Genomic DNA, 19,354 nt, shown 5'->3' with positions numbered 1-19,354 from the left:
GGGATTGTTGGGTCATATGGTGGTTTCCTAGTTTTTAAGGAATCTCTATACTGTCCTCCATAGTGGCTGTGTCAATTTACATTCCCACCAACATTGCAAGAGGGTTCCTTTTTCTCCACACCCTCTCCAGCATTTTTTGTTTGTAGACCTTTTGCTGATGGCCATTCTGAGTGGTGTGAGGTGATATCTCATTGTAGTTTTGACTTGTCTTTCTCTAATAATGAGCAGTGTTGAGAATTTTTCATGTGTTTTTTAGCCATCTGTATGTCTTCTTTGGAGAAATGTCTGTTTAGGTCTTCTGCCCACTGTTTGATTGGGTTGTTTGTTTTTCTGGTACTGAGTTGCATTTTCCCAACTAGAAAACATTAGGTCCAATTTGCTTTCACAGGCGAGTTCTTACAACACCTAAGAAACAAAAAGAAGTTGATACTATACAAATTACTCCAAGAGGAGAAAAATGGAAAACACTCCCTATTTATCTTAGGTGGCTTAAATAACTATATTTTCAAATGTAGATAAGAGTACAAGAAAGGAAATAATAGGTAAATCTCACTTAGATGAATACAAAAATTTGATAAAATGATAGTTAAAAACCCCTCAAGTCATGTATACAAAAACTCATGAAATAGAACTCATTAGGAAATTAATTACTGGTCATCATATTAATACATGACCAGAGAAACTCATGGGATCACCTCAGTAGATGAATGTAATGGTTATTTTACATGCTAACTTGACTGGGCCATGGAGTGTCCAGATATTTGATCAAACATTATTCTGGGTGTTTTTGTAAGGAATTAACATTTAAATCAGTAGGCTAAATAAAGAGAATTGTTCTTCATAATTCTGTGGGCTTCATCAAATATGTTGAAGGCATGAAAGACAAAAGACTGGCTTTCCTCTGATAAGAATTGCCTGTCTGGTGGCCTTCAAACTGAGACATAGACTTTTCCTGCTTATACAGCAATCTGTCAGCCTTCAGACTCAGACTTGAACTGGGGCATCAACTTCATGTTTTAGACTTGCCAGCCCCCATAAGTGACTGAACCAACTGTTATTCCCACCTAATTTAGTCTTCATTAATAAAAATGTCAAAAAATTTTTCGTAAAACTCAATGAGTTGTTAGTGAAATTTACATGAAAAAACAAATGACTAAGAAATGCTAGGACAACTGAAGGGCAACTTGGTACAGCTTGCTTCCTAAGATACTTAAAGTTATCATCAAGTTCTAGTAATTAAGGTGGTATAATATTTGTACAGGGCTAGAAAGAAACCAGGCTCCCCAGGTGGTGCTAGTGGTTAAGAACCCACCTGCTAATGCAGGAGATGTAAAGAAACATGGGCTCAATCCCTGGGTCAGGAAAGTCCCTTGGAGGAGGGCATGGCAACCCATTCTAGTATTCTTTCCTGGAGAGTCCTCTGGACAGAGGAGCCTAGTAGGCTGCAGTCCACAGAGTCACAAAGAGCTGGACATGGCTGAAGCAACTTAGTAGTAGCATTAGCAGCAGAAAGAGACCAATGGAACAGATTTATATACAACAGGAGAAATGTACAGAAATATCCATAAGAGTATTTTTCACACTAGCAAAAATCTAGAAACAGTGCAAGGGTTCATCTATCAGTAATGGATAAATGAAATTCATTGACACAATGGAATACTATACAGCAGTCAAAATAAACTGCATAAATATAAAACAATATATATGCATTGCAGCAACATGATTTTATATGAAAAAGCCTAAAAATAGTAAACATTTTATTATTTTGATAAATTGAAAAGAGCTAAAATAAGATACACTTTCAAAAGAATACTTACATAGGTATTAAATCTGTGAAAAAGTAATGCATGGGAAGGATGGTAAACATAAAATTCAAGAGAATGGCTATCTTGGGGAAAAGTCAAAAGAGTGGAATGGAGGAAAGCAGTATTGCCAGATTTAAGTAATTTTCAAAGTCCTGACTTTTGTTTTGTTTGCTGAATTTTAGGTTGGGGGTTATGAATGATAAATACAAATGTATAAATAACTATATAAAGGAAAGCAGACCATGCAGTGCTAAAAGTTGGTTATGAACTTTTATGATGGGGCTTCCCTTGTAGCTCAGTCAGTAAAGAGTCCATCTGCAATGCAGGAGACCCGGGTTCAATTCCTGGGTTGGGAAGATCCCCTGGAGAAGGAAATGGCAACCCACTCCGGTATTCTTGCCTGGAGAATCCCATGGACAGAGGAGCCTGGCAGACTACAGTCTATGGGGCTGCAAGAGTCGGACATGACTGAGCAACTAAGCACACACTGAAGGATTATGATTGGTTCAAATTTGCATAACCCCAAACATACAAAAATGAAAATAAAATTCTGACTTAATAGTGGAATTCCTAGTAACATCTCACAGTCCTTTTGGAACTGAATTCAAATCAAATGAAAATTTCTAAAATAGATACTATTTTTTATCATTATTGCAGTAAGTGAGTGTTACCTCCATCTTGTAGTTGTTCAGATGCTCAGTTGTGTCCAGCTCTTTGCAAGCCCATGGAATGCAGGATGCCAGGCTTCCCTGTCTTTCACTATCTCCCAGAGTTAGCTCAAACTCATGCCCATTGAGTCAGTGATGCTATCCAACCATCACATCGTCTGTCACCCCATTATCCCCCTGCCCTCAATCTTTCCCAGCATCAGAGTCTTTCCCATGAGTCAGCTCTTCCCATCAGGTGGCCAAAGCATTAGAGTGCAGGTTCAGCATCAGTCCTTGCAGTGAATATTCAGGAATTATTTCCTTTAGGATTGACTGGTTTGATTTCCTTGCTTTTCAAGGGACTCTCGAAAGTCTTTTCCAACACCACAGTTTGAAAGCATCAGTTCTTTAGCGCTCAGCTTTCTTTATGGTCCAACTCTCACACCCATATGTAACTACTGGAAAAAACAGAGGTTTGACGATGTGGACCTTTGTCGGCAAAGTAATGTCTCTTCATTTTACTGCATTGTCTAGATTTGTCAGCTTTCTTTCCAAGGAACAAACGTCTTTTAATTTCATGGTTGCAGTTACCATCCACATTAATTTTGAGGCCTGAGAAAATGAAGTCTGTCACTGTTTCCATTGTTTCCAGATCTATTTGCCATAAAGTGATGCAACTGGATGCCATGATCTTTGTTTTTTGAATGTTGAGTTTTAAGCCAGCTTTTTCACTCTCCTCTCTCACCTTCAAGAGGCTCTTTAGTTCCTCTTTTCTTTCTGCCGTTGAGGTGGTGTCATCTGCATATCTGAGGTTGTTGATATTTCTCCTGGCAATCTTGATTCCAGCTTGAGCTAAATCCAGCCCAGCATTTCACATGATGTGTTCTGATTATAATTAAATAAGCAGGGTGACATAAACATCCTTAACATACTCCTTTCCCAATTTGGAACCAGTCCGTTGTTCCATGTCCAGTGGTAACTGTTGCTTCTTGACCTGCATGCAGGTTTCTCAGGAGGCGGGTAAGGTGGCCTGGCATTCCCACCTCTTTAAGAATTTTCCAGTTTGTTGTAATGTACACAAAGACTTTAGCATAGTCAATGAAGCAGAAGTTTTCTGGAACAAGGGAGTTTTCTGGAACTTCCTTGCTTTTTCTTTGATCCAGATGTTGGCAGTTTGATCTCTGCCTTTTCTAAATCCAGTTCTCAGTTCACATACTGCTGAAGCCTAGCTTGAAGGATTTTGAGTATTACCTTGCTAGCCTGTGAGATAAGTGTTACTGTGCAGTAATTTGGACATTCTTTGGCATTCCGTGTCTTTGGGATTGGAATAAAACTTACCTCTTCCAGTCCTGTGGCCACTACTGAGTTTTCCAAATATGCTGGCATATGGAGTACAGTACTTTAACAGCATCACCTTTTAAAACTCGAAATAGCTCAGTTGAAATTCCATCACCTCCACTAGCTTTGTTCATTGTGATGCTTCCTAAGGCCCACTTGACTTCACACTCCAGGATGTCTGGCTCTAGGTGAGTGATTACACCTTTGTGTGGTTATCTGGGTCATTGAGATCTTTTTTTGTATAGTTCTTCTGTGTATTCTTGCCACCTCTTCTTAATATCTTCTGCTTTTGTTAGGTACGTATCATTTCTGTCCTTTATTGTGCCCATCTTTTGCATGAAATATTATCTTGGTACCTAATTTTCTTAAAGAGATCTCTAGTCTTTCCCATTCTATGTTATCTTCCTCTATTCTTCTTTGCTTTGTTCACTTAAGAAGGCTTTTTTAATCTCACCTTGCTATTCTTTGAAACTCTGCATAACTCCATCTAAACATCATTTAATTAGAATATTCTATAGTTTTAAATCCTAGATGCCACATATTGATGGTGGGCAAAAACATCATTCTAACAAAATGCACCTCAATAGAAAAAGATAATGAATCTCTGTTTGATCCATTTTCTTCACTTGGATTCAAGGTTACTACACTCCCATAATATCTGTCCACATTTCTACTCTTCTTCACGTTCCCTTTATGATCTCTTCTGTTCTCCTCAACCTGAGAGAATTGGTTGAAATGCTCTGTGATTCAGTCCTTGGTTCTTTGTGCTGTTGTTTTTTCTTTAATTAACTTTTATTGCAGTATAGTTGCTTTACAGTGTTAGTTTCTACTGAACAGCCAAATGAGTTTGCTATACTTACACATATATCCCCTCTTTTTTGGATTTCCTTCCAATTTTGGTCACCAAAGAGCACTGATTAGAGTTCCATGAGCTATACAGTAGGTTCTCATTAGTTATCTATTTTATATATAATACCGGTATTGTGTACATGTCAAGTGTAAGGTCGATTCATCCCACTGCTCCCCTTCTTGTTCTCTACATCTTTGCCCCTGTTTTCCTTTTCTAAATAAAATCATCTATACTATTTTTCTAGATTCCACATATATGCATTAACATATTTGTTTTTCCCTTTCTGACTTCACTGTATATAACAACATCTGAGTTCATCCACCTCACTGGAAATGTCTCAACTTTTTCCCTTTTTTGCTAAGTAATATTCCATTGTATTTATGTTCCATGTCTTCTTTATCTACTCCTCTGTGGGCGGACATTTAGGCTGTTTCCATGTCCTGGCTATTGTACACAGTGCTCCAGTGAACACTGGAGTGCCTGCATTGTTTTGAATGATGGTATTCTCTGGGTAAATGCGCAATAATGGCATTTCTGAGTCATATGATAGTTCTATTTTTAGTTTTTTAAGTAACCTCCATACTGCTGTCAATAGTGGCTGTATCAATTTACAGTTCCACCAACAATGCAGGTGAGTTCTCTTTTCTCAAAATCCTCTCTAGAATTTATTGCCTATAGATTTTTTGATAATGGCTATTTTGACTGGTGTGATGTGATACCTCATTAAAATTTTCATTTGCATTTCTCTAATAATTAGTAATGTTGACCATCTTTTCATGTGCCTTTTGGCCATCTGTATGTCTTCTTTGAAGAAATGTCTATTTAGGTCTTCTAGCCATTTTTTGATTTTTATTTTTTTTTAATACTGAGTTGCATGAGCTCTTTATATATTTTGGCTGTTGATCCTTGGTTAGTTGCTTCATTTGCAAGTATTTTCTTCTATTCTGAGGGTTGTCTTATTATCCTGTTTACAGTTTCTTTTGCTGTGCAAAAATATTTAAATCTAATTAGCTCCCATGTGTTAATTTTTCTTTTTCTTTTTATTACTGTAGGAGGTAGTTCAAGTAAGACCCTGCTGTGATTTATGTCAAAGACTGTTTTGCCTCTGTTTTCTTCTAAGAGTTTTATAGTGTTTGGCCTTACATTCAGGTCTTTAATCAATTTTAAGTTCATTTTTGTGTATGATGTTAGGGAGTGTTCTAATTTCATTCTTTTACATATAGCCGTCCAGTTTTCCCAGCACCGCTTATTGAAAAGGCTGTCTTTTCTCCACTGTGTATTCTTGCTACCTTTGTCATTGGTTAAGTAACCATAGGTGTGTGTGCTTATCTCTGAGCTTTCTATCCTGTTCCATTGGTTTGTATTTGTTTTGGGCCAGTACTGTATGGGTCTTACTGTATCTTTGTAGAATCGTCTGAAGTCCGTGAGCCTGATTCCTCCAGTTCCATATTTCCTCCTCACTATTCCTTTGGCTAGTCGGGTCATTGGTGTTTCCACACTAATTGTAAAATTTTTCTGTCTGAGTTCTCTGAGAAATACCATTGGTAATTTGGTAGGGATTGCATTAAATCTGCAAAGTGCTTTGGGTAGAACAGTCATTTTCACAATATTAGTTCTTCTAATCCACAAACATGGTATATCTTTCCATCTTCTTGTGTCATCTTTGATTTCCTTAATCAGTCTTATTTATTTATTTACATATAAACTCCAGTACTTTGGCCACCTCATGCGAAGAGTTGACTCATTGGAAGAGACTCTGATGCTGGGAGGGATTGAGGGCAGGAGGAAAAGGGGACGACAGAGGATGAGATGGCTGGATGGCATCACCGACTCGATGGACATGGGTTTGGGTGAACTCTGGGAGTTGGTGATGGACAGGGAGGCCTGGCGTGCTGCAGTTCAAGGGGTTGCAAAGAGTCGGATATGACTGAGCGACTGACCTGAACTGAGGTGAATGCAAGATGTGAATAACAGGGAAGACTGTTCCAGAAAGAGGGGATATACGGAAGCTCTCTTCACTGCTCATTCAAAGATAAGGAACTGAAATCATTTACCTTTGATTAGATTTATTCCTAGGTACTTGATTATTTTTGTTGTAGGGAGAAAATGGATTGTTGCCTTAATTTTGTATCCTGTGACTATTAAATTCATCAGTTAGCTCTAGTGTTTTCTGGTGGCATCTTCAGAAATTTTTATGTATAGTATCATTTCATTTGCAAGCAGTGAGATTTTATTTTTTTATTTCTTTCCAACTTGGATTCCTTTTACTCCTTTTTCATCTTTTATTTCTTTTCCAGCTTGGATTCCTTTTACTCCTTTTTCGTCTCTGATGAAATGATACTATACATGGCTAAGACTTCCAAAGCTATGTTGAATAAAAGTGGTGAGAGTGAAGACCCTTGTCTTGTTCCCAGTCTTAGAGGAAATGCTTTCAATTTTCCACCATTGAGAATATATTTCCACATTGAGGATGTGGGTTGGTCATACTTGGACTTTACTATGTTGAGGTGTTTTTACTCAGTGACCACTTTTTGAAAAGTTTTTTTTTAATCATAAATGGGTGTTGAATTTTGTCAAATGCTTTTTTTCTCATCTGTTGAGATGATCATGGAATTTGAAGAGTTTGTTAATATGGTATTGTCATGTTGATTTGTGCATATTGAAGAACCCTTGCATTACTGGTATAAATCCCACTTGTTCATGGTGTTTGATGCTTTTAGTGTGTTGTTGGATTTGGTTTGCTAGAATTTTGATGAAGATTTTTACATCAAAATCCATCAGTGATATTGGCCCATAATTTTATTTTGTGTGTGTGTGTGTGATATCTTTGGTTTTGTTAGCAGAGTGCTAGAATATAGAATAAGTCAGGGGGTGTTCCTTCCTCTGCTATTTTTTGGAAGAGTTTGAGATAGATAGGTATTAGCTTTTTTCTAAGTGATTGATAGAATTAGCCTATGAAACCATCTGGTCCTGAACTTTTGTTTGTTGGAAGATTTTTTTTTTCTTTTGGCCTTTCCTATACCTTTAAAATTTTTTTAATGTATTTTTTAATTGAAGGATAATTGCCTTACAGAATTTTGTTGTTTTCTGTCAAACCTCAGCTATAGGTATTCATATATCCCCTCCCTTTTGAACCTCCCTCCCATCTCCCTCCCCATCCCACCCCTCTAGGTGATACAGAGCCCCTGTTTGAGTTTCCTGAGCCATAAAGCAAATTGCCCTTAGCTATTTATTTTATATATGGTAATATATGTTTCTATGTTACTCTTTCCATACATCTCACCCTCTCTTCCCTCCTCCCCATTTCCATAAGTCTATTCTCTATGTCTGTTTCTCCACTGCAGCCCTGTAAGTAAATTCTTCAGTACCATTTTCCTAGATTCTGTATATGTACTTTAGAATACAATATTTATCTTTCTCTTTCTGACTTACCTCACTCTGTATGTAAGTTCTAAGTTCATCCATCTCATTAGAACTGACTCAAAGGTGTTCCTTTTTATGGCTGAGTAATATTACATTGTGTGTATTTACCATAACTTCTTTATCCATTCATCTGTCAGTGGACATCTAGGTTGCTTCCATGTTCTAGCTATTGTAAATAGTGCTGCAGTGAACAGTGGGATACATGTGTCTTTTTCAATTTAGGTTTCCTCAGGGTATATGCCTAGGAGTGGGATTGCTGGGTCTTATGGTGGTTTTATTCCTAGTTTTTTAAGGAATCTCCATACCATCTTCTATAGTGGCTGTATCAATTAACATTCCCACCAACAGTGCAGGAGCATTCCCTTTTTCCACACCCTCTCTAGCATTTATTGTTTGTAGACTTTTTGCTGATGGCCATTCTGACTGGTGTGAGATGATATCTCATTGTAGGTTTGATTTGCAATTCTCTAACAATGAGCGATGTTGAGCATCTTCTCATGTGTTTGTTAGCCATCTGTATGTCTTCTTTGGAGAAGTGTCTGTTTAGGTCTTTTTCCCACTTTTTGATTGGGTTGTCTGGTATTGAGTTGTATGAGCTACTCATATATTTTGGAAATTAATCCTTTGTCAGTTGTTTCATCTGCTATTATGTTCTCCCATTCCGAGGGTTGTCTTTTCACCTTCCTTATAGTTTGTTTGCTGTACAAAAGCTTTTGAGTTTAATCAGGTCCCACTTGTTTACATTTGTTTTTATTCCCATTACTCCAGGAGCTGGGTCATAGAGGATCTTGCTTTGATTTTCGTTGAGTGTCCTGCCTCTGTTTTCCTCTAAGAGTTTTATCATTTCTGGTTTTTTAATCCATTTTGAGTTTATCTTTGTGTATGGTGTTAGGAAGTGGTCTAATTTCTTTCTTTACATGTAGCTGTCCAGTTTTCCCAGCACCTCTTCAATAAATTGAAGAGGCTGTCTTTGTCCCATTGTACATTCTTGCCTGCTTTGTGAAAAATAAGTTAGCCATAGGTGCGTGGGTTTATTTTTGGGCTTTCTGTCTTGTTACATTGGTCTATATTTATGTTTTTGTGCCAGTACCATGCTGTCTTGATGACTGTAGCTTTGTAGTATAATCTGAAGTCAGGAAGGTTGATTCCTTCAGCTCCATTCTTCTTTCTCAAGATGGCTTTGGCTATACAGAATCTTTTGTGTTTCCATCTGAACTGTGAAATTTTTTGTTCTAGTTCTGTGAAAAATGCCATTGGTAATTTGATAGGGATCTAACTAACAAATATGTTGATAGGAAAGGAAAGAAAGAAAAGAAAGAAAGAGCAGATATACAAAGTTAAATAGAGGTAGATGAAGAAGCTTTATTTACATTAAAAATTAACTGCAAGGAGAAAAGAACAGTGGGAAAGGCAAACAAAGGAATAAATGTAGAAAAATAAGCAATAATTTAAACAAATTAAAATTTAAAAAAAGAAAAAAAAGGAAGATGAAAGAAAAAAAAAAGGAAAACTCCACAGAAATTCAAAAGCCCAATGTAGAGGCAGAGTTTTATAACAATAAAAAATGTGATTTAAAAAAAACACAAAAGCTTAAATAGATTTCATAGTGCCAATAAAATTGACAACTACAACAGGGGGTAGGGGGAAGGAGAAAAAAAAAGAAAAGGAAAAAAACTAAAAGAAAAACAAATCCAACTACAGAACAAGTCAAAACAAGAATAATAAATGTTTTTCTTGAGTCACTTCTGTCAGGATCCTTTCCCTTGCTGGCATTCACAGTCCACCTCACCTCTTTAGGATGCCCTGCAACACTGTGTTGGTCTCTGGACCTGCTGTGGGGGCAGCTCAGATTCTAATCTGGTGCTGCTGCTGTATGTTCTTGCCTCCTATGTCCACAGCTATCAGAACTGGTGCGTTTTCTTATGTGGGAGCTCTCAGTGTCCTTTCATATATTCTGAAGACAGAGTCTGCCCAGTTGATTATATGGATTTAATTTGCAGCTTGTTCAGTTGGTGGGAAGGTTTTGGGTCTTCTAGCTTAGCCGCACTGCTCCTGGGTTTCAATTATGGTTTCATTTCCACCTCTCCATGTGGGTCATTCACCGGGGTTTGCTCCTGAGGATGCCCTGGAGGACTTGGGTCTCCCCCAGTGAGAGCCAGGTGTGGAGCTGGTGCAGCTGCTTGGGTCACAGGGTTTCTGGGAGCACCAGGTACTCAGGGAAATTGGCTGCAGGAAATATAGTGTTCTAGAAGGGTACGGCAACCAGTATTGGCCAATACACTCCAGTATTCTTGCCTGGAGAACCCGCCTGACAGAGAAGCCTGGTAGGCCACAATCCACAGGGTTGCAAAGAGTTGGACGCAACGGAAGTGACCCTGCGTGCATAGATGCAAGACTTTTTCTTTTTTGGCCTGTGGCAGCTCTGCCCTAGTGAGGGTTGAACACAAAGGTGGCACAGCTGCTTGGGTTGCAGGTACCCTGGTGACCCCAAGTGTGCAGAGACATGGACTACCTCTGCTGCAGGAGTTATTGCCCTATCAGAGTCTTTTTTTTAATTTTCTTTAACCCTCTGGTAGCTGGCGATCAGAAGGCCTCTTTGGATAGTCTTTCTCTGTAGCTCCACCAGTTCAGGCACATAGAGAGCTCCCTTACCTGGGTCCTTCACTGTTGTTTGGCACATAAGGCAAATAGAGGGGCCTCCCTGGCTGGGGTCCCATTCTGTAGGTTGGTGCATCAGAAACTTAAAGGGGTACCCTGGGTGGGGTCCTACTCTGTAGTTTCGTGCATCAGGCACTTGACGGGCCAACTTCCGTATTGTTCAGCTGATGCTAGCCGTGTCGGGAGAGAGAGGCTGTGGTGATGGCCCCACCCCTATGTGTGACTCAGCAGTATTGCCTTACTTCCATGGCTGCCTGGCTTTCCTCCACAGGCGTTTCCCACTACAGTCTTCTCTCTCACATCCCCTAGGTCCGTCTCTCCACAGACAACAGCAGCCCTCACCCTGGGATTGCTGCACAATCCCTAAGCTCCAGCTCCCAGCTGCTGCACCTTCTAGGGGACTGCATCCCTACTTGGGGGTTGGTATGGCTGTGGCAAGGGCTGTCTGATTCTCATTCCATTTAGGCTGCCACAGATCAGCTGTTTCACTCTCAGCCTTAAATGTTTCTCCTCTGACTCAGAAAATTGCCCCATTGTGGGGATCAGACATCTGCTTCAGATCCCCCACCTCTGAGGGCAGGTCCAGTCCTAGTAACACTCCTGTTTTTCCCCCTAGTTCCTTCATCCTACTGAGTTTTGCGTGGTTCTATACGTCTTTTCTGCTGCTCAGGTCCTCCTGTCCACTCTCAGCTGGTGTTCTGCATGCACGTCTGTGTCTGAAGGTGTATTCCTGATGTATCAGTGGAGAGAGATGTACTCAACATCCACCTACTCCTCCACCATCTTGTTCTCTCTGTTGGAAGATTTTTGATCATAGTTTCAATTTCATTGCTTGTGATTGGTGTGTTTATGTTTTTTATTTCTTCCTGGTTCAGTCTTGAAGTGTACTTTCCTACAAATTTGTCCAGTGTTTCCAGGTTGTCCATTTTATTGGTATTTATATGCTTGTGGTAGTCTCTTATGATCCTTTATATTTCTGTGATGTCAGTTGTAACTTCTCATTTTTTCATTTCTCGTTTTGTTTTCAAACTTCTCTCGTATTTTCTTGATGAGTCTAGCTAAAAGTTTATCAATTTCGTTTATCTCTTCAAAGAACCAACATTTATTTTTGTTAAATTTTGCAATTATTTTCTTCATCTGTATTTCATTTAATCTGATGTGACCTTTATGATTTATTTTCTTCTAATAACTTTGAGATTTCTGTTCTTTCTACAGTTGCTTTAAGTGTAAGGTTAAATTGATATTTGAGCTTTTTCTTATTTTGAGGTGGATTGTCTTGTTCCAGACTTCCCTCTTAGATCTGCTTTTGCTGCATCCCATAGGCTTTGGGTCATTGTGTTTTCATTGTTATTTGTTTTTTGATATCCTCTTCGATTTCTTCAGTGACCCATTGATTATTTAGTAACATTTTGTTCAGCCTCCAAGGGTTTTCCTCCTGTAATTGATTTCTAATCTCATAACATTTTTGTTGGCAAAGATACTTGATTTGATTTCAGTTTTCTTAAATTTACCAAGGCTTGATTTTTGACCCAAGACATGGTTTACCCTAAAGAATGTTCCATGTGCACTTGAAGAAAGTATGTTCTGCTTTTGAATGGAATGTCCTATAAGTATCTGTTAAATTTGTCTGGTCTAATGTGTAATTTCTGGCTTGTGTTTCCTTATTAATTTTCTGTCTCAATGGTTTTTTGGTGAAAAAAGTCCCCACATTTCTACTTCTATGGCTGTTTGCATTAGCCGTATGTATTGAGGTGCTCCTACATTGGGTGAATAAATATAATATTTTATCTCCTTGGATTGATCCCTTGATCATTATGTAGTGTCCTTCCTTGTCTCTTTTTAACAGTGTTTATTTTAAAGCCTGTTTTATCTGATATTAGTATTTCTACTTCATCTTTGTTTTGATTTCCATTTGCATGGAATATCTTTTTCTGTCACCACCCCCCCCCCCTTTCAGCCTCCATGTGTCCTAGATCTCAAATGGGTCTCTTGTAGACAGCATATATATGGGTCTTGTTTTTGTATCCATTCAGGCAGTCTGTCTTTTGGTTGGATAATTTAATTCATTTAATTTAAGGTAATTATTGATATGTATGTTCCTGTTATCATTTTATTAATTGTTTTGTGGTGCTTTTTTTTTTTGTAAGTCTTCTTTCTTCTCTTGTTTTTTCCACCTAGAAAATTTTCCTTGGCAATTGTTACAAAGCTGGTATGATGGTGCTGAATTCTCTTAGCCTTTACTTGTCTGTAAAGCTTTTGATTGCTTCGTTGAATCTGAATGAGATCTTTGCTGGATAAAGTCATCTTGGTTGTGGGTTTATTCCTTGATTCTTATGTATATAGTCCCTCTTAACGTTTTTCTTCTAAATGTTGTTGTTTGGTCACTAGGTTGTGTCTGACTTTTTGCTACCTCAAGGACTGCAGCATGCCATGCTTCCTTGTCCTTCACCATCTCCTGGAGATTGTTCATCCTCATGTCCATTGAGTCATGATGCCATCCAACCATCTCATCATCTTTTGCCCCCTTCTCCTCTAGCCTTCAATTTTTCCAGTGAATTAGCACTTTGCATCGGGTGGTCAAAGTATTGGAGCTTCAGCTTCAGGATCAGTCCTTCCAACGGATATTCATGGTTGATTTCCTTTAGAATTGCTTTAAATAGAATGTGTATTTTGGCGACTTTAAATTTTATTGCCCATAACCCAGACTCCAGATTTATGTTTGAAGCTCTCTACCTGGTATCATTATTTGCTTGTTCAAAAGACATCTCAAAGGAAAGATGTTAAAAACTGATTTCCTGGTCTTTTCTATAGAGTCTCCTCCATCTTCAGCTTTCTCCATCTAATTCATGAACATCTCCATCTTTCTAGCTCTCAGATGCCAAACTTTGGAGTCATCCTAGACTTTTTTGTTTTTCCAGTACCCTACATGATTTCCATTGGTAAAGTCAATTAGTTCTGTCTCAAAATATTCATCACCATCTGGATCGATGGCTTAGCTGCCCAGACTGACCTCCCTGCTCCTCACTGTTCTCCTAAAATCTGTTCTCAACAAAGAAGTTAAAATGATCCTTCGGAAAGATCATGTCACTCTTCTCCTCAGCCCCCTGCCGTGGATTCTCTTTTCACACAGGCTGAAAATCAAAGTCCTTGGAAAGCTTACAAGGCCCTGCAGAATCTGATCCCTCCCACTGGTCACTTCTTTCCTGTGCTCCGTCATACACACCCACTTGATATTCCTTAAGTCCCCTAGGTTATGCCTAACCCTAGCTGCTCCCCACAATGTAGGCTTGGCTCTTTCCCCAGATGTAAGCGTGGCTGGCACCTGCAATGTCTTCACGTCTTTACACAAATTTTCTTCTAGAGCCAGCTTTTACCAGTTCATGAGAGCCAATTATTAAATATTCAGAAATTTTACAAGCTAGTAGCTTGAAATTGACCATAGTGGGAGTATTTATCCTGTGGAAATAAGGCCTAACTTGATCACCCTTTTTAAATTTTCAATTTTTATATTCTTCTTTAAATCTTTACTCGCCTTATCCCACTCTACTTTTTCTCTTTCTCTTTCTAATGGCACATGCCACTTAATATCTTCCATGTATGTCTATGCATCATATTTTATATGTGCATGCTCAGGTCCTCAGTCATGTTCAACTCTGTGCAACCCCATGGACTGTAGCCTGTCAGGCTCCTCTGTCCATGGAATTTTCAAGGCAAGAATAATGCCGTGGGTTGCCATTTCCTTCTCTAGGTGATCTTCCTGACCCAGGGATCAAACCCTCATAGTTGTGTCTCCTGCATTAGCAGCGAGTTCTTTACCATTGTGCCATCTGGGAATCCCCTTATTATACACACACACACACACACACACATATGTATATGTGTATATATATACATATGTGTATATGTATATGTGTACACATATGTGTATATATGTACATATGTATGTGTGTGTATAGAATTATACCTACTTAAATAATTACATTTATCTAGCTACAAATAATAAAATGGTAAAATAATCATATCAAGTTAATATGCTTTGTGTTGAGATAATAATAAGTGTCTTCAAGGTCAGAAAAATAAATGATTTTTGTATATATTAAGCATTATATTCATGTATTTAAAAAATAATGGTTTATATAAACTAGGAGTTCTATACAAAAATATATCAAACCAAAAAGATGAATCTCAATAAATATACCTTACTCTTGTTTCCAGGCACTTTGAAATTCAATACCTAACATGCTTTTCAAGAATCTTGAATATGTTTCTCAGAAAGTGTTTAACTTTTCTAAAAGTACAGAAGCTCCCCAAATTGTTTATTTTGCTTATTACAATGTCTGTGGGGAAATACTACTGATTAATAGAGTTAACTTTGGGGTAGGAAGGGATTCATGCAAATCAGATTGCATGTCAGAAATACAGTTGAAATGTTTTGTGATAAAGATACTAGAGCAGTGAACTCTCCCCATGCATCTGACATTGACAACCGGTAATCAGTAACTGGCCTCGAATCAAATAGGCTCATGCTCACAGTACTCTGTCACTCTTAGGTTCTTTTGCAGATTACCCAGTCACTTCTGCCAGCATTAATATGGACCATTTTCAAAATTCTAAGTATTCATTGTTCTAAAGTCCATCACAAAATCTTAAAGGAACCAGCTAGTCTGAAGTCTGTGATATTTCTTGACTTAATTGAATACCCCAGGATTACTACAGGCCCTCTGTAGCCCCTCTTTCCTCTGAATCTAAAGATACCCAGTCTAGCTTAGGATGGGAAGGAGTTTGCTAGTACCCAGGAGAAGGAAATGGTAACCCACTCCAGTGGGAGTGGGAGAATCCCAGGCACGGGGGAGCCTGGTGGGCTGCCATCTATGGGGTCGCACAGAGTCAGACATGACTGAAGCGCCTTAGCAGTAGCAGCAGGGGTAGGATCAGCAAAATTTGGGAGGTTAGGATTTTATGTTTGATAAATATAACAACAAGAACTGCCTGCCAGTTACATGTTGTGGGGGTCATGTTTGCAGTCTTTTTTTCATCAGTTCACAATATATTCTGTTGTAGATAACTGAAAATATACCTATGACAGCTTAAAGAACTAGAGGTATTTTCCTTCCTTATAACATGAATGTCAATGGTAAGCTGCTCAAGGTCGATGCAGACACTCAATAGCAAGTGTCAGGGATCTAGGCTCTTCCTTCGTTCTTTGTGCATTGCTGTGCCTAGCATGCTGTCTTTGCCCTCATGCTTGTCATTTCCTGTTCACAACACAACCTATGTGCCAACAAGCTTGTCCACAGTCCAGGCTAGGGGAAAGGAAAAGACCAAAAATCTGTGCCAGCCATGTCTGTTCCTTTATTTTTCTTTTATGTTAAAGAAATTATATGAAAAACAATAAATTGACAAAAGAAAGCTTGGGAAATATTTGCAATATAAATGAAGATAAGTAATAGGTAAAAAGCTCTTTACAGATAAACTTTAATGACTAAAGAAAAACATCAAAGTAAGAGGAAAATGAACACATGCTATCAGTTCAGTTCAGTTGCTCAGTCATGTCTGATTCTTATTGACCCCGTGGACTGCAGCATGCCAGGCCTCCCTGTCCATCACCAACTCCTGGAGTTTACTCAAACTCATCTCCATTGAGTTGGTGATGCCATCCAACCTTCTCATCCTCTATAGTCCCCCTCTCCTCCTGCCCTCAGTCTTTCCCAGCATCAGGGTCTTTTGAAATGAGTCAGCTCTGCGCATCAGGTGGCCAAAGTATTGGAGTTTCAACTTCAACATCAGTCCTTCCAATGAACACTCAGGACTGATCTCCTTTAGGATGGACTGGTTGGATCTCCTTGCAGTCCAAGGGACTCTCAAGAATCTTCTCCAACACCACAGTTCAAAAGCATAAATTCTTCTGTGCTCAGCTTTCTTTATAGTCCAACTCTCCCATCCATAATGACTACTGAAAAAAACAAAGCCTTGACTAGATGGACCTTTGTTAGCAAGGTAATGTCTCTGCTTTTTAATATGCTGTCTAGGTTGGTCATAACTTTCCTTCCAAGGAGAAAGCGTCTTTTAATTTTATTGCTGCAGTAACCATTTGCAGTGATTCTGGAGCCCCCAAGAACAGTCTGCCACTGTTTCCACTGTTTCCCCATCTATTTGAGAGAGGGCATCAGAGGGCAGACAGACTGAAACCACAATCACAGAAAACTAACCAGTCTAAGCACATGGACCACAGCCTTGTCTAACTCAGTGAACACATGCTATAGATACCTTATAAATGAGATAAAAATAGTTCTTACCATGTGAAAAGAAATCAATCTTTTCCAGAATAAAAGAATTAAGATCTAATCATACTTATATACCATTCTTTAACTTTCACATTGACAAATATCAAAAAGTTTAAAAAAAGGGGAAGGGTGTGACAAGCAGTACTCGCACACATTGTTTATAGTACTAATAATATCAACTGGTACAATTTTTTGATAGGACAATTAGCCAATGTCTACAAATTTTGAATATGGATATGTCATGACCCAGAATTTTTACCAAGAATTTATACTGTTTACATAATTCCATATGTGTACAAAGAAATGAATATAAAAATAAGGTGGAGTGACATAGCAGTTGATGCATTAGATGACTGTGGTGGTATTCCTTAAGGTGGTCCCACAGCAAGGACTTCAAAATACCTGGCTGAAACTGATGCCAATAGGGAAGTTTTCCAACCAGCTATCAACTGAGGCTTTGTTGTTCAGTTGCTCAGTTGTGTCTGACTCCTTGGGAGTCCGTAGACTTCAGCACACCAGGCTCCCCTGTCCTACACTATCTCCTGGAGTTTGCTCAAATTCATGTCCATTGAGTCAGTGATGCCATCCAGCCATCTCATCCTCTGTTGCCCCTTCTTCTGCACGCAATCATTCCTAGCATCAGGGCCTTTTTCAGTGAGTCATCTCTTCACATCAGGTGGCCAAATATTGGAGCTTCAGGATCAAAATCAGTTATTCCAATGAATATTCAGGATTGATTTCATTTAGGATTTACCAGTTTGATCTTCTTGCTTTCCAAGGGATTCTCAAGAGTCTTCTCCAGCATGACAGTTGGAAAGCATCAATTCTTTGGTGCTCAGCTTTCTTTATGGTCCAGCTCTCACATCCATACATGACTACTGGAAGAGCTTTGGCTATATGGAACTTGGTTGGCAAAGTGATGTCTCTGTTTTTTAATACATTGTTTAGGTTTGTCATAGCTTTTCTTCCAAGGAGCAAGCATCATTTAATTTCATGGCTGCAGGCACCACCTGCAGTGATTTTGGAGCCCAAAAAATAAAGTTTGTCACTATTTCCATTTTTTTCCCCTTCTATTTGCCATAGTGTGACAGGACTGGATGCCATGATCTTAGTTTTTTGAATGTTCAGTTTTAAGGCAACATTTTCACTCTCTTCTTTCACCTTCATCAAGAGGCTCTTTAGTTTCTCTTCACTTTCTGCCATTAGGATGGTGACATCTGCGAATCTGAGTTGTTGATATTTCTCCCAGCCATCTTGATTCCAGCTTGAACTTCATCAAGCTCAGCATCTTGCATGATGCACTCTACATGTATGTATGCAGGTCAAGAAGCACCAGTTAGAATCGGACATGGAGCAACAGACTGGTTACAAATTGGGAAAGGAGTTCGTCAAGTCTGTAAATTGTCATCCTGCTTATTTAACTTATATACAGAGTAGATCCTGCAAAATGCTGGGCTGGATGAAGCACAAGCTGGGATCAAGATCGCTGGGAGAAATATCAATAACCTCAGATATGCAGATGATACTACTCTTATGACAGAAAGTGAAGAGGAGCTAAAGAGCCCGTTGATGAAAGTGAAAGAGGAGAGTGAAAAAGTTGGCTTAAAGCTCAACATTCAGAAAGCTAAGATCATGGCATCTGGTCCCATCACTTCATGGGAAATAGATGAGGAAACAATGGAAACAGTGAAAGACTTTATGTTGGGGGCTCCAAAATCACTGCAGATGGTGACTGCAGCCATGAAATTAAAAGACACTTGCTCCTTGGGAGAAAAGTTATGACCAACATGGACAGCTTATTAAAAAGCAGAGATGTTACTTTGCCAACAAAAGTCCATCTAGTCAAAGCTATGATTTTTCCAGTAGTCATGTATGGATGTAAGATTTGGACTATAAAGAAATCTGAGTGCTTAATAATTGATGCTTTTGAACTGTGGTATTGGAAAAGACTCTTGAGAGTCCATTGGACAGGAAGAAGATCAAACTAGTCAATCCTAAAGGAAATCAGTACTGAATATTCACTGGAATATTCATTGGAAGGACTGGTGCTGAAGCTGAAACTCAAGTACTTTGGCCACCTGATGTGAGGAACTAACTCATTGGAAAAGACCCTGATGCTAGAAAAGATTGAAAGCGGGAGGAGAAGGGGATGGCAGAGGAAGAGCTTGTTGGATGGCATCACCGACTCAATGCACATAAGTTTGAACAGGCTCTGGAAGTTGGCGATGGACAGGGAAGCCTGGCGTGCAGCAGTCCATGGGGTGGCAAAGAGCTGAACACGGCTGAGCAGCTGAACAGAACTGAACTCTGCATGTAAGTTAAATAAGCAGGGTGACAATATACAGCCTT

This window comes from Capricornis sumatraensis, chromosome 5 (genome assembly GCF_032405125.1).
Source record: "Capricornis sumatraensis isolate serow.1 chromosome 5, serow.2, whole genome shotgun sequence".
Classification (NCBI taxonomy): domain Eukaryota; kingdom Metazoa; phylum Chordata; class Mammalia; order Artiodactyla; family Bovidae; genus Capricornis; species Capricornis sumatraensis.
The sequence above is the reverse complement of the archived record's forward strand: the minus strand, read 5'-3'. Positions refer to the sequence as shown.